Raw genomic sequence first — 15,261 nt, 5'->3', positions numbered from 1 at the left:
CTTGGGATCCTTGAGCAGCCCTTTGAGAGGGTCCAAGACTAGCTGGACGACCAAGGACTAACCTCACTCCACCCAACAACAGTACACCCAGAAAAGGGGCCTGGGAATCCCCAGGGTGGAGCTTTGAGGTTCATATTCTCCCCTTGCCTGGTCATAAGCTGTAACCTCCCTGTGCATGGGCCTGGGTAAGCACAGGACTGTACTCTTGCCCGTGGCACATGGTCCTTTCGTGTTGCTGATTTTCAAAACGGGAGCATTTCCCTTGAATTCCAAGCATCTTGGGTTAAGGACACGCCTGGTGTGGATCCCAGAATCTGAATTTCCCCCTCCACCGCCAGCTGTGTGACTTTGGGTAAAGCACATGATGTCTCTGGGCCTTGCCCTCTTACTGGGATGCTGCTGCCTCCTTCAGAGGCTATTGGGAAGAAAGAGGATTCTTTGACAGCAGGAAAGCATGAAGCAGGCCAGATTCTACATGGTTGGCCCCTGTCTTCTTCCTTACTGAAGAAGAACAGTGGGTGGAAATGGCTTTTAAGAGCAGTATCTGGGCCACGGGCATGGTGGCACATGCCTGTAATCCCAGCCACTCAGGAGGCTGAGGCAGGAGGATCATGAGTTCAAAGCCAGCCTCAGCAACAGCAAGGCACTAAGCAACTCAGTGAGACCCTGGCTCTGAATAAAATACAGAATAGGGCTGGGGGTGTGGCTCAGTGGTTGAGTGCCCCTGAGTTCAGTCCCTGGTGCCAGAAAAAGAACAAGTCAGCCCCTGGCGGGGAGGGAGCAGGAGTGTGGGCTCGGGGCTCCTGCAGTCCTCTGACGGGAGCCCGAGGGACAGCAGCAAGAAAGAACAGTCAGCTCTCTTTTTGCACCCATTTCTTGCTCCATACCTGCTTGGGTGCTGGGCTGGGCTGCAGATTCCAAGCCCAGAGGCCCTTCCCCAGAGCCGGCGGCTAGGTGGAGAGTGACATTTGGTTGGTTTCGGATTTTGAAATACAGGAATCAGTCAAAAGCCAAGCTTTATTAGTGCGAGTGGTTTATCGGGGCCCGGTATCATTGGCTGGATTTGGAAATCCACAACAGGACGCTTTGGAGACCCGCATGGGGCCAGCCCTCTGCACACAATCAGTGGTGATAAGGGGGGCTCTGAGGAGGAGCCAGGCTGGTGGCAAAAAATGACAAACAAACAAAAAAATAAAGCAAAGGAAACTGCAGACTGCAGCATCTGAATCTTGCTCTGACTCCACAGGATTTGGTAATGGCTGAGGGGACATTTAACCCACTGATGGCAATCTTTCAAGACTCCTCAGGCTTTATTAACACCCAGGAGGGGACACCCTGGTTCCCTGGGATGGGCGTGGCCCACTTCCTAGAGGTGGGTCTGAGGATTGTAGCCTTAGCATTACGGGGTACCTTCTATGAATGCAAATTCCTGGTACCCCCACCCCCTTCGTAGACATATGGGTTGGGTTGGGATCTGGGAATCTGCATTAAGCACAATCTCCTAGGTTCACCTGAACTAAGCGAAGAACAAGGAAATGCAGAAATTGGGGTCTCTGCTGGGGATGCTGTGTCTAATCTGCCCAGACTCCTCCTGAGGTGGGGACCCAGGTCCGAGATGCCTACCCTCAGAGAAGAGCACAGAGAAGGCATGTGGCCTTATTCTGAGCTTTTCCTCTCTCGGACTTGAAAAAGTCTGCCGAGTTTAACCCTAACAGAGGGTGACTTGCTGCTTCCTCTGCCATGCACCCGGTCACGCTTGGGGACCCATGAAGGATCCGCCACCCCATGCTGAACCTGAATTGTGCGCACATCCTCCAGGACACAGCCAGGAACACAGTGTCCTGGCCCTGCAGGGCTCAGCCCCTGACACCCGGAGAACCTGTTTGGTCACTCTTGGCCCAGAGGACAGGGGCCAGAGGCGCTCAGCAGGACAGCACTGCACACACCTGGGAAGGCCCTGCCCCCGTTGGGGTGCGCTTGGAAGGCTGCACCAGCATTGGGGTGTGCCCACGGGGGTCTCGCACCTTGAGGGTCACAGCAGTCACCTGGCACCTCACCTTCACCATCCTGCGCCCTCCCTCCTGGGGAGGGTGTATCTGCACTGTTCTTGGACTTGGTCAAAGGCTGAGAGAACCAATATGGCAGAGGCCGGGAACATGGATATGCTCACTACCGAGGAATATGCTCACTACGAGGGAGGGTCCGTTGTCAGGAGACACTGGGTTTGCCTAACAGCTCGCAAGTTCTGGCCCAGTGCTTCTGCCACCAGACCAAAAATATCCCCAGGGTCGGGTAGTTCTTTTCTCCACCTGCCCTGGCTTTTAAAAACAACTCCTATTTACTGAAAAGGAGGCTTTAGTCCTTAGAACACTGACACGTTTATCCCCCATACAGTGTCTTTCTTTGCCCTCAATAATATTAGTTTCTAAACTTGTCAGAAGTACAGATATTTTCTAAATCTGTGCACACGTGTGCACGCACACACACACACACACACACACACACACACAGAGTAACCCAATAGAAATAAGGGCAACAGACATGAAAAGACATTCTACAGGAAAGAAATACAAATGTGAAAATATTCACAAAAAGCCACTACACTGTCCTCAGGAACAGATGAATGCAATTAAAATTGAGTCATACCATTTCACTTCTCACATCAGCAACATCGAAAAGTTTTATCTTGTCCTCTGTCGGCAAAGCTCTGAAGAAACAGACACTTTTGGATACTGCTGGAGAGATAGCGAGAATCTCTGTGTGGGACAGTTTAGCCATATCTCCCCAAATTTACAAATGCTTTTATTTCTCAGAGAAATTTCTATAATCAGTTCTTCTTTACCCTTTAAAAAAAATTCAGTGTGCATTTACAGACTACTGGAAAGACAGTTATTCCTGTTTTAAATATTAAGTTCATGAGCAAGTCACCGGGAGGGGCTCCCTCTCGCTCATCAGCCTGCTTTAGTGTTTGGGAGGGACCCAGGTGCATCCTCCCAGAGCCTGCTATTTCTATCTGTCTACTGATCTTAGTAAGGAAGTAGTTTGAATAAGGCTATACATGCCAGAAGAGCTGGTGTATAAATCCCAGCTCTCAAAGACACTAACTTTAGGGCTGGGGTGTGGCTCAGAGGTAGAGTGCTTGCCTGGCATGCAGGAGGCCCTGGGTTTGATCCCCAGCAATGAGGGGGGCGGGAAGGTACTTTATTGGTCCAAAGCAACAAGAACAACAACAACAAGAACAAGAACATTGTCACCAGAGCTCTGCCTTGTGATCTTAAATAAATGATGACTGTCTCTACTTGTGGGATGTGTACACAGAGGAAGGGTTGTGTCATAAGCCAAAAGAGAAGCAAATGGTGATTGGTTGGATTGGTTTGCTCCTGATGGGGCAGGAAGACCTCCTGCTTACATCATCCATTTCTGATGTCCCAGGGTCTCTAAAATGCAGATGCTCAACGCTGAGCAAAGTGAACAGAAAAATGAGAAGAAGGGTGTAAAGGAGCTGGTAAGCCATTCCCTGGGGAAGGGGCCTGGCGTCCCTGGGGTCTGACTCTCATGGACCGGTGGATGGATAAGGTCCACCTGACTCCGTGGGAGAGAGGCCCAGGAGCTGGGAGCCGGGAGGAGGCTATATCACAAGGTTGGTTTCTCCCCCTACTTGCTGACGACATGATTCAATATTTAGGTGACCCCCAAAACTCCACAAAGTTGATCTCTCTTCTTTCCACCCAAGGAAGGCCGATTGGGTTTGTAAGTGTCCCCCCAAATTTAGGGGTTGGAAATTTGAATCCCTCCATTCCTGTGTTGATGGGATTTGGAGGTGCGGCCTTTGGGAGATGACCAGGGTTAGATGAGATCAGGAGGGTGGGGCCCCCTTTATGGTGATAGTGGCTTTCTAAGAGGAGACAGACCTGAGCTGGCACCTTGCTCTGTCTCACCAGGGGCTGCCGTCACCATGTTATGACGCAGCACAGGGAGGCCCTCACCAGATGCCAGCGCCATGCTTTTGGACTTCCCAGCCTTTAGAACTGGGAGCCAAATAAGCCTCTGTTCCTTATAAATGACCTGGTCTCAAGTTATAGAAACAGAAAACGGACTTAGGCTGAGGAGTGCCAATAGGCTTTGGAAGTTGGAGCCCAGGTGGTGGCGAGGAGGCTGGGAACAGTGTGGCTCCAGCTGATGCGGCTCTCTGGCTTCACTGATAGGTCTGGGCTCCTCACCTGGCTCTGGCCAGCCTGTGCTGTTGCCTGTGACCTAGACGGTGGCTCCCATTCCGCTCTGTTCTCTGAAAGCCACCCTCTGAGTGGAGCATCTTCTCCCTCCACCTCTCACATGTGTCTTACAGAGGTGAGGAAATTCATCCAAGCCTCGTGGCGACTACAGTCAGAAGACAAACTAGAACGAATCAAAAGATCTTAACTGGCTGTTGGTTTGCAATTCTAGAATTGGGCAATGTCTCAACCTACACAACGAGGGTGTCCTACCAGGCCAAGCGGAGGAAGTGGATCTTATAGACCAAAGAAGGCGAAGAAAGCAGGAAAAAAAAGGAACCAAGACTGTATGGGGCATTATAAAAGTTACTTTCCTTATAGGGTCAAAGTAGAAGGGACTTCCTTATGATGCTGGGTCAGGGAAACAGGGACCTGACGGTTTCAGTGCTGCCACTGTTGTTTTAATCTGGCCCATTTTTGACTTTAGCTTGAGCATGGGGCACCTGGCACAGGTAACTCCATTCTAGTCTGGTCTGTTCTGCCAGGGGCCTCGTGCTGGAGCTCAGTCCCCAAATACTGGCCTTCTATAAATTTTATTTAATACTAGGTAATGGCAAAGTGGGACGTAACAGGTGGGTCTTGATCCATCCTGCCCACTGTCTGCCTGACACCTGGAGAAAGCAGAAAGCGTTGTCAAGTACCAGCATCAGGACTTGGGGCGGAGGCGGGAAGGAGGAGGCTTCCAGACCCCATCATCCATGTGCGATGTTGTGGTTTGGATGTGAGCTGGGGGTATGCCTTGGGGATTATGTGTCTTGTCCCCTGCTCCTCCTCCTCTCTCTCTGCTTCCTGTCGTGAGCTGAGCAGCTTTCTTCCGCCACACTCTGAGCCCCTGGGACGCCCCACACAGCAATCAGGGTCTTCAATGCTACTGTCTCTGGAGCTATTATGGGGTGTCAGTAGTTGCTGGGCCCAGCCTCTCTCCATCTGGGGCTAGTTTCACCTCCAGTGTCGGCTCTCTCAGTGGGTGGGTCTCTTGGGGGCATGCTGGGAATTTGTGGGGGCTCTTTTTGGTTGAAGCAATGGCCCTGGGGACTACTGGTCTCCTGTGGATAGGGATAGGTGCTTGAGGTCCTCCAAGGCAGAAGGAGCCCTGCACAGACCACACCCTACCTAACTCTGTCTCCTTAGCTGCCCCCTGGGTTGAAAGCTCTGTGTGTGAGCGTCTGCTCTGTGCCCACCTCTGAGACCTGTCAGCACTGTATTTCTCATGTGGCTGCAGTAGACACAGTGTTTACCAGAAATGCAGCTATGGTGGCCATCGAGGGAGGATCTAGGCTTTGTTTTGCTCTGAGCTTTGGCAAGCTTTCGCAGTTCTGGGAAAGTTCAGCATAGTGGATTCCACCCAGGGCCTCGGAGTAACCAAAGCCATGTCCGTTCAGGAGGCATCCTCAGAAATCTTACCTAATGCACATACCGAGGGCTTGATTTGTGGTCTAGGGGGGCTGTGCCTAGATTTTTACTATCAAAATAGAAGTTATTGTAAATTATGTTTTATATCACCGAAGCCATTACATATGCTGCTTATTAATCCATCCTTCTATCTATCTATCTATCATCTTTTCATCTATCCATCCATCCACCCATCCACCATTGTCTATTTATACTTATTATCTGAGAATTTCATTACAGGATCATGAGTGTTAAAAATATTTGTTGTCAGAGGTGACTGATCCAACCATTCACTTGCAGATTGCTGTAGGAAGGGACATATGGCCCAGCCACCCACCATTAAGCTTCCAGGGTCTGGGACCTTCAGAAGTCACCTGTATCAGGACAACCATACCCCTGCTTGTTCTGCCCTGTGGCGGCCCCATCTGACTCTCCAAGTGAGTGAGCTCCGGCCAGTCCCCAGGCCCCCATCAGGGACCTGCATGTGCAGGAGTGGCCAGGCCCTGGCTGATACACCTGCTCCCCTGGAAGCCTCGCGCCCCGCAAGTTCCCGGAGGTGGCAGAGTGTTTGCTTTCGGGACTCTTGAGTGTTGTTGGGAAATGTGTGTTGACACAGGCGATAACCTGGCAGGACGGGAAGTGGGAAGGGAGGCTGGCTCTGGCCAGCAGGCAGCTGAAGGGCCCGTGGACGCCGGATCCTTGGATACGTGGGTTATTTGCCATGTAATGAGAGGACAGCGTAAAGGGTGCCCAGGGCCCCCTCTTAAGCGTTCTGGAACCTGTCCATATGAACAAGTGTCCACACGCAGCTATGAATGCCTCAGCTGTCAAAGGGTAAACCTCCAACTTTCCCGTTTCCAGGTTCAAAAAGCTCATGCATTTACCTGAAGCCCCCAGTCAATGCCCTTTCACCTTCCCCAGAGGTGCGCTCACCCCGTGGCTGTCAGCTTTCCGCAGGGTGACCTGGCTGGGCCTGGGAACCCTCTTTGAAAGGCGAGGGCTTTGAAGTGCGCTAAGGAGCGGGCTGATCTTAAGCAATCGGTGAACTTCAGCCACTGCTTCTGTTTCCTCATGACAGGTGTGGAACGAGCCAGGTTTCTTTGTTGACTCTGAAATTACCTTTGAGGACAATTATAGAAGAGGGGACCCCAAACCGTTTGGAATAAAATCCTGGAAGTAAGTGCAGGTCCCTCCCCAATGTCCCCTTTGTCGGGCAACGTGCCTTTGGTTGTGTACATTTCTGGTGGGTTTGGCGACCAGCGAGGGAGACAGCAGCTGTACAGTCAGGCCACGCTCACGTTCTGGTTTATTCTGAGGTGGGCCACGCGCTGCACGCTGCTGCAGGTTGCGACAGAGTCCTACCAACTGTTGTTCCAGGGAACCTCTGAGGTGGAGGGTGCACGTGTGTCTGTGTGTGCCCAGGTGCTGTGTGTGTGTGTGTGCACCTGGGTGCATGACCTGCGTGTGTGTGTGTGTGTGTGTGTGTGTGTGTGTGCGTGCATTGGGAGGTATTGGGAGGGGCGTCGGAGGGTTGGGAAGAGGGTGGACAGGCTGACAGCAGCCCTCTGCAGCTCTCAGCGACTTGGTGGGGTTGCAGGAGCTGGCCCCCTGCACTGAGAGACATTTGGAGGCCTCTATCGACGTCTTCCAGAAACTTCTTAAACAATGGACCTGCTTGCTCTGTTTTGGAAGAGGAAATGAACTGACTTGATGATCCCTCGAGTACCTTTGCAGGCAGACCTGGGGCTTTGCTGCCACACCACCTCTTGTCCTCTCCTATGGGGTGTGTGCACGTGAGTGTGTACATGTGTGAGCACATGAGCATGTGCACATGTGTGTGCATGAGTGTGTGTGTGTGCCCGAGTGCCCTGGGCCTTAGGATGCTGGTGAGGTCAAGGGATGATCTAGGACCTGCTCCTTGGACCTGCTCAGGTGTTCAGCTGGGCTGACAGCAGATGGCCCTGCCTGTGCCTTGGGGTGGAGGGCAGGGAGGGCAAGAGCTATCTGTCAGGCTGTCAGCACCCCACTGTGTCCCCCAACCCTTTCCTCCTCAGTAACTAACCCGGAGAAGACAGGAGGCGGGTGCCACTGGAAAGAGGCCTTTGGGGTGGGAAGGACCTCAGGTGGGAATGGGGGAGATGCTCCTGGTCCTTGGAAAGAAGAACAAAGAGTGCGGGGTGGATAACCTGCAGCCCCTCAGAGACAGGGAAGGGAGGAGGGCACAGTGGCAAAGTCTAGGGCCTGGCTCAGAGGGGTCGACTTAGCCCTTGGAATTTGCCTGCACAGGCCTGGGCAGTACTCTGGGAGCAAGAGGGGGCCTTCTTTGTCCCAATGTGTGCCAGGCTTTCCCCTGGGGCCTGGGCCACGCCTCCCTCCTCTGCTCAGTGACAGAAGCAAGAGAAGAGGGACTCCTACCTCCTACAACAGGGCCCAGGGAAGCAGAGAGGCCACAGAGGGAGCGCCCGTGTGTCCTGTCACCAGGGACCCTGGGAGGCCACTAACCGTGTTTCCTAGGGCATCCATGGGCCAGACTGGGACGGGCCACCTCTGTTTGCGGATGCCTGAGGTTCTGATAGTCTGAGATTAGATTTCCTATCCGAATAGATGACAGATGAGACCCTTGAGTTAGCTTTACGTGTATTTTTGTGCAAACTGAGATTTGTGTTCACTACCTTATCTATGCCGAGAAGGCAGAAGTATCTGGGCTCAGAGCATCATCGGCTCAGTGGCTTGTTCCTGGCCTTGGCAGAGATGGTGGCGGAAACTCCTCCAGAGGCACTTCTCCTTTGTCACAGCGGAGATTTGAAAGAAGACTTACAGATAAATCTGAAATGCAGCGTACACCCAGGGGTGTCTGTACCTTGTATGCACAGATGGGGTAGCAAGAGAGGCAAGGGGCACAGCTAGAGAAGCTTCTAGAATGCTGCTTAGACCTCTGAATGGTTCTGCACCCCTCTTTCCCCCTCTCTCACTTTACCTACCATGACCACTGGCCTCAATTTTGTGCTCGTCGTTCCCTTGGGTAGTTTAAAGTTTTACTCTGTATGTCTGAGTCAACAAGCGGTGGATTGCCAAATTGTGCCTGTTTTTGAAATTTTTTTTGTTTCTTTTTGTCTATGAGGCTAGAGATGGAATCCAGAGACTGCTGTGTGTGGAGGGGGAGGGGAGTGGGGGGCAGCACTCTGCCACCGAGCCTCTCCCCAGTGTTTTTGAACTTTCACAAAATAGGACACACTGCGCAGACTCTGTCATGCTTCTTCTGCTCATGAGATGAGTGCATGTTGAGGCATACACCTATTGATCGATAATTGCACCGTGCTGCCTTCTAGAAATTATTCAGGACATGTCCAGGCTTTTGCTACTGGAAATAACATCCATCTGAATCTCCCCTAAAGGGAACAGGTCTCAAAGCCTGTCTTCTGTGATTCAGATCCTGCCTCTCAGCTCCTGCCTGTGGGTCTTCTGTGCTTCAGGATCCTCAGCTATAAAATGCAGACAGTCAGAGGGCCTGCCTCAGAGGGCTCTGAGGGGGACCAAGTGAGCTAAGTTGGAAACTTGCTTGGGATCAGTCTAAGGTTTAGCTACAATGGTGATGGTGGTGATGGTGGTGATGGTGGTGATGGTGGTGATTTTCTTTCTTTCTCTCTTTCTTTTTGATGATGGTATTGGTGATTATGATGGTGATCATAATAGTTATGGTAATGAGGGTGAAAGTGATGATGGTGGTGATGGTGGTGATGGTGGTGATGGTGGTGATGGTGGTGACGGTGATGATGGTTATAATAATGATGATGATGATGATGATGATGAAGATGGAGGTACTTGTGGTTGTAATGATGAGCACTTCCTGGGAATTTATTAGAATCAATCTTTACAGGCATAACCAAGTTAAAATGGGGTCATTGTAGACTCTCTAATCCTAGAGGACTGGTTCTATGTCCTTATTAAAAAAAAAAAAAAAAAAAAACCAAAACAGGAGATTTGGGCACAGATACACACTCAGGAGAATTCCACCTGGACGCGAAGGCAGAGATCTGCAAGCGAGGTGATGTCCAAGATGGCCAGCTCCCTGCTAGAAGCTGAGAGCAAGGACAGATTCTCCCTCACAGCCTCAGAGGGAAGCAACCCTCCTGTTGAGATCCGGCCTCCAGCCTCCAGGAGAAAGTTCAGTAGTGGAAGCCACCCGGTTTGTGGTGCTTTGTTATAGCAATCCTAGCAAACTAATACGGAACAAGAATTCCTCTAAATTGGAAAGGTTCATAGTGTTGGGAAGAGATTGGTTTAAAAAAAAAATGTCACTTATGTGCTATTAAGTTTTTCTTGGCATAATTTGTACTAGTTTAGCACTCAGTCTTTAAAGGGGGGAAATCTAGAGGAAAGCATTTTAGGTAGAATTGGAAGGATGGTCAACATGGGTGGAGCTGGTGTGGCTCTGTGTGTGGCAAGCAGTGCTTCTCAAAGGCACTGTAAGGAGACACTGCACAAAGCACTTCCTATTGGTGGAGGAACTAAGACTTCAAGGGCCAGAATCAGGCTGCTACCTGCGCCTCTCTGTGTACATAATGGCAAGCTTTACTGGAGGATTGGGTTATAAAAAGCTACCTGCATTTTTTTTTTGGTGGGGGAGGGGGGTATTGGGGATTGAACTCAGGGGCACTCGACCACTGAGCCACATCCCCAGCACTATTTTGTATTTTATTTGAAGATAGGGTCTCACTGAGTTGCTCAGAGCCTTGCTGTTGCTGAGGCTGGCTTTGATCTCATGATCCTCCTGCCTCAGCCTCCCCAGCTGCTGGGATTAAAAGTGTGTGTGTGTGTGCCACTGTGCCCCATGTGTCCTGCATTTTAAACTATGTCTAATGTTAGTGTGGAAGAACAATGGCTATTCTTTGCAGCAGCCTTAGCATGTGTCCACTACATGATTTATTTTGTAGGGCTGATTTGTTAAGCAATTGGCTGAATCAAATCCATAACATTCACAGACCTATTTTCTTGAAATAGTGTTTTCCCAGCATGGACAAAGTAGAAGATGGCGAGGCAGCAGGGTGGAATGTTGTCTGCTCAGAAGCAGAAGGGCAGCACATATGCCTGATGGATTTTGGTCATGAGGCTTGGCTTTAGCCAAAGAGGCTATTGCAGATCGACTGTGCAAAGAGAGATGTTCCAGTTCTAGAAAGTACCAGATGCTCCTGGTGAACACAGAGTTTGAGATGACACCAGATTCTCTGCTTTTGCTGGTGAGTCGGGTCTGTGCAGATTACAGGGCTCTGCAGTGGGGAAGGCTCCATTTAGTGTTAGCAGCTAATCAAGTCAGGCAAGTGCCTGTTAGCAGGAGCTCCACGGGTTGCAGCCCCCAAAGCCAGATTCTTCTCTGTGGTGTTCCAGCTCTCAGGTGCGGGCGATGCAGCAGACCCTCGCGGCTCACCGCCGATTTCTTTCTGAGTTCTTTACACTTTTTAAAAGTTTTTTTTTTTTTTTTTTTTTTTTTTGAGCCCATGACCCTAACTGGCTGGCTGTAGTACTCCATGCTGTCTCATTCATTGGGACCCTCTGGGGCCCTCTGGCACGGGGCACGAGAAAGATGGGATGGAGATTGGAGGCAGACTGGGGAGGAGGACAGGGCTTCCCAGCCTCCTTGCCTCGGTTCTTGTACCACAAATCAGGGAGGGTTTTCCACAGATGATGGTTGATCCAGGGTACCCCTGGAGCTGAAGACAGAACTCTGGGTGTCACGGGGTGTGGAAGTAGCTGTGGGCAGTGTGCATGTCCCTGGTGTGCCCTGTGTGGCCTTTCCTGCAGGGCGCACTCCCCCCAGGGTGTGTGTCCCCAGAGTGCATACGGGGGGTACAGTATGCACATCCCACCGTGTGTGCATCCCGGGTTGCACGTGTCTCTGTCACGTGCGAGATCCCCAACCAGCTTTTCCACAGGTGCCGCAGCAGGCTCCATCTCCAGGTCCACGTTAAGATAGTTCAGCAGACTCCGGGGCTCCTGGAGCCACGGGCGTGAGGCCCCCTCCCGTCCTTGTGATGGCAGTGCCCAGGTCGGTGAGGGCCTGCCTGGCTGGACAGAGCTCAGGGAGGTCCCTGCTGAGTGAAGATGCCCCAGGGGGGGACACAATGGGGGCCTTTACACCCCCAGGGTGAGAATACAGGTCTCCTCTCTCTCCGGGTCAAGGGCTCCGGTAAGTTCCTGGCCCAGAGCACTTTAGGGGACTGGGCAGCCCTGCTGGGAGGGGTCCCAGGCCCCTGCTCCTGCCTCCCCCACCCACCCGCTGCTGCCGGCACAAGCCGACTTTCATTCTTCTATTCACTGGGATAACCCTCCATTGTTCTTTGCCAATGGCCTTAAAACTCTCGCCTGCCTGTTACCTTCCCCAGCCTGCTGGCCCCAGGAGGGAAGCCTCCATCTCACCCCAACTCGGAAGGGCCTCCTCTGCTTGCTCCTGGCCAGGGGTAGAGAGGTGGAGGGGTGGGGGCCGTGGGGGTGTCAGGAATGCAGTCTTGGTGCACAGGGAGGCGAGACGGCCACCTGCCTTCAGCTGCAGCCCTGAGCAGGGCCTCAAATGTCACAATATTTTATGGGGTGCCCCTCCCTCGGCTCCCTGGCAGGGTCACCACATGGCTTCTGTGCCTTTTCAAGCCCTATACCTCCGTGGAGTGTGTGGCTGTCCCTGTGCCTGGACAGATGGCCGAGGTGCCAGAGGTGGGTCAGAAACAGCGGCTGGCCTCAGGCCCTCACGGGTGGGGCGCTCATCCAAGGAGATGACCCTGTCACCCCCTGAGGGCACAGGAGACAGCAGGGCACTGGCGGGATTGGCTTTTAACCCTCTCGGGGACAAAGATGTCATCTATATGCTTATCCACGTGGGCAGCCCCAGGGGAGCAGAGGTCTCAGGTTATTTGTGTGACATCAGGTAAAAAAAAAAAAAAGATACTTCACTTCTTTGGGGGCACTTTGAAGTCTCCCCCTGGAAGTGTGCGATCACCTGCCTTGGGAAGCAACAGCCTGCGATAATGTGATCGATACGTGGCCTTTCATTTCCTTTTTTTGCTTAACTATAGAGGTGGATTTAAAAAAAATAACAGCCATTCTTGGTCTGCAGAGATGTCTAAACAGAAATTACGGGGTGGAGGTTTTTGTTGACACCTTGGTGGACCCCGCTTCCCAGAGTCACTTCTGCATCTGTAGGGGCCCCAGGTGAGGGCAGCTGACCCCCTGCCACTGCCCCCTGGACAGCCACGACACTGCCCCCCGCCCCAGACTCCAACTCATGGAGTGCAGCCTGTGGCCAGAGCTCCCTGAGGCCTGTGTGTGCCTGTCCCCCTTGCAGGGCCCAAGCATGCGTCCCAGACGGGCTGCTGGCTTTGTGGTCAGAGACAAGCTTTCTCCAGATTTTCCGATCTTCAAAGCAATGACATGCCGTGTCAGATCTGCCCATAGTCCAGGCACGTGGCAGGCGTCCAGCATGCAAATGAATGGACGCTTTGCCTGTGGCCCGGGGCACCCGAGCCAGCCTCCCCACACCCTTGGGAGGCCCAGCAGGTGCCCGCACCAGGCAGGTGTGTAGCTTGCCATATGCTCTGGCGAGCATGAGCATCGGGTTTCTGCCAGCAACTTTCAATGGCCCACCAGGTGAGATAAGTGAGGGGAGAAGGGCCCCCCACCTCCAACCTGTAGCTGTGCCTGAAGCCCTCGGGCGGGCCGTGGCAGCCCTGAACTCCCAGCCACAACAGGCAGAGGAGTGACAGATGTCAAGGTGGGGGGATGCCCCCCCCCCAGTGCAGTCTGGCTCTCAGACGTCATCAAACCGGATCATTGTTTTCAAAATCTTCTGCATTTCAGAAAGAGGGAACACTTAATGGTCAAGTGCCTTCCAAATGCACAGCGAAGCCCAAACATGGGGCAGGAAGGCAGGAGTTCAGGGCTTTGCCCCCATCTGAGCCACCTGGGGAGCCTTAAAATTCCCAACGCTTGGGTTCCTCTGCAGGAGCAGTTAGGTCAGGCCCTCTGGAGTTAGGACCCAGGCATTTGCAATTTTTGTTTCTCAAAACCCAGTAGCTACAGTAGCTACTAGTCACATGTGGCTACTTAAATTCACTGAAATGATTTTTTTTTTTTTTTAAATAAAAGAAAGTTTGTCAAGCTGCATCAGCTGCATTTCCCAGGCTCCATGGCTGCATTGATCGGTGCACGTGAACCTTCCATCTTTGCACAAACCTGCAAAGGGCAGTGTCTATAGAGAATCCTGCAGCTCCTGCTTTCCCAAGTGGGGGTGCCCGCTGCACCAGGGAGGTAACAGGACACCTGCAGCTCTGGGGAAGTGGCTAGACCTGCCTGAATCCTTATTCCCCAGTGCCTTAGGCTTCTGGGGCGCAGGTGTGCCCAGAGGAGTCTCCAGTCAAATCCAGCTGCCACCTCCTTGCAGTCCCGGTACACAAGCTGCCCCCTAGAATGCCTTAGTGGCACCCCCTTCCCAGTACTAAGCTTGCCTGGTTCCACCCATGTGATCCCTTTGTCTCTGGTCATGCATGCCCTGGGACACCCTTCCCCTACGTCAGACTTATTACCAGAACTTCTAGAAAGTGGGGATGCTGCCAAGCAGCCCCTGATCCCGTGGATGCCCCAGGTGCCTGGGGTTCCAGGTGAGCACACATTGGCACGAGGGAGCCCGGGTGCCTTTGTCTGCCCCCACCTGGGTCTCACCCTGTCATTTATCAGATGATCATTTTTGTAGCAAAGGGACCCTGCCACACGTCTGGCATCTTTGAAAGATGGTTCCTCCAAATGGGCTCAAGTGCAAATCAAAGAGTGTGGGGCGGTGAACGGGGTGGGGGTGGAGGTGCAGGGTGGGGGTGCAGGGGTGGGGGGTTGGTGCAGACAAAAAATGCCTTCGGGTGGGGCAGGGCGGCTTTTCTAACAGGGCAGGATTTCACAGCACGTGCTGCCAACTGTTGCAAAAAAAAAAAAAAAAAAGAAAGAAAGAAAGAAAAAGAAAACCCTAAGAAGAAAGAGAGGGGGAGATGCACATATTCCTGCAGCCCTGCAAACGCCCTCTTCCTTCGTCATTGTTCCCCAGAGCGCAGCCGGCCCGGCCAACAGCTGTGCGTGGCGTGTATCACTAACAGCTGCTTTCTCCTGGGGTGAAATTAAAAGATTAGGGGGTGTGGGCACGTGCTGGCCTCAGGAGCCCAAACAATGCTTGATTTAGGGTGAAACTAGTTGGGGAGGCTGACAAAGGAGGAGGCTCCAAGTTAGCCAGGGGTCAGCAGGGGGGTGGTGCTGGCTTTGACAGAGACAAAGGAGGGAGCGGGCGGGGGCAAGGGCTGGGGGAGACAGGCCCAGTGAAAAGAGGCCTCGGGAGCAGCTGCTCCGGCCCCAGAAATTTGAGACGGGTCTTTTCACAAACACAAATGCAGGAGAAGAATAGGGAGCCAGGCTTAGCTGAAATGGCTCGTTTGCAAATGAAAGGGAGATTGAGAGCCCCCTCCATTTTCCAAGTTTTCACCTAAGAGGACGCAACATGATTAGGGCTGGGGACGTGTGCCGCCGAGCAGATGGGCTAGCCACCCCGGCGCAGGGCTCTGTGTTTACATAA

The sequence above is a fragment of the Spermophilus citellus genome (genome assembly GCF_964194105.1).
Source record: "Spermophilus citellus genome assembly, chromosome: 12".
NCBI classification, from domain to species: Eukaryota; Metazoa; Chordata; class Mammalia; order Rodentia; family Sciuridae; genus Spermophilus; species Spermophilus citellus.
Note: the sequence above shows the minus strand (reverse complement) of the source record.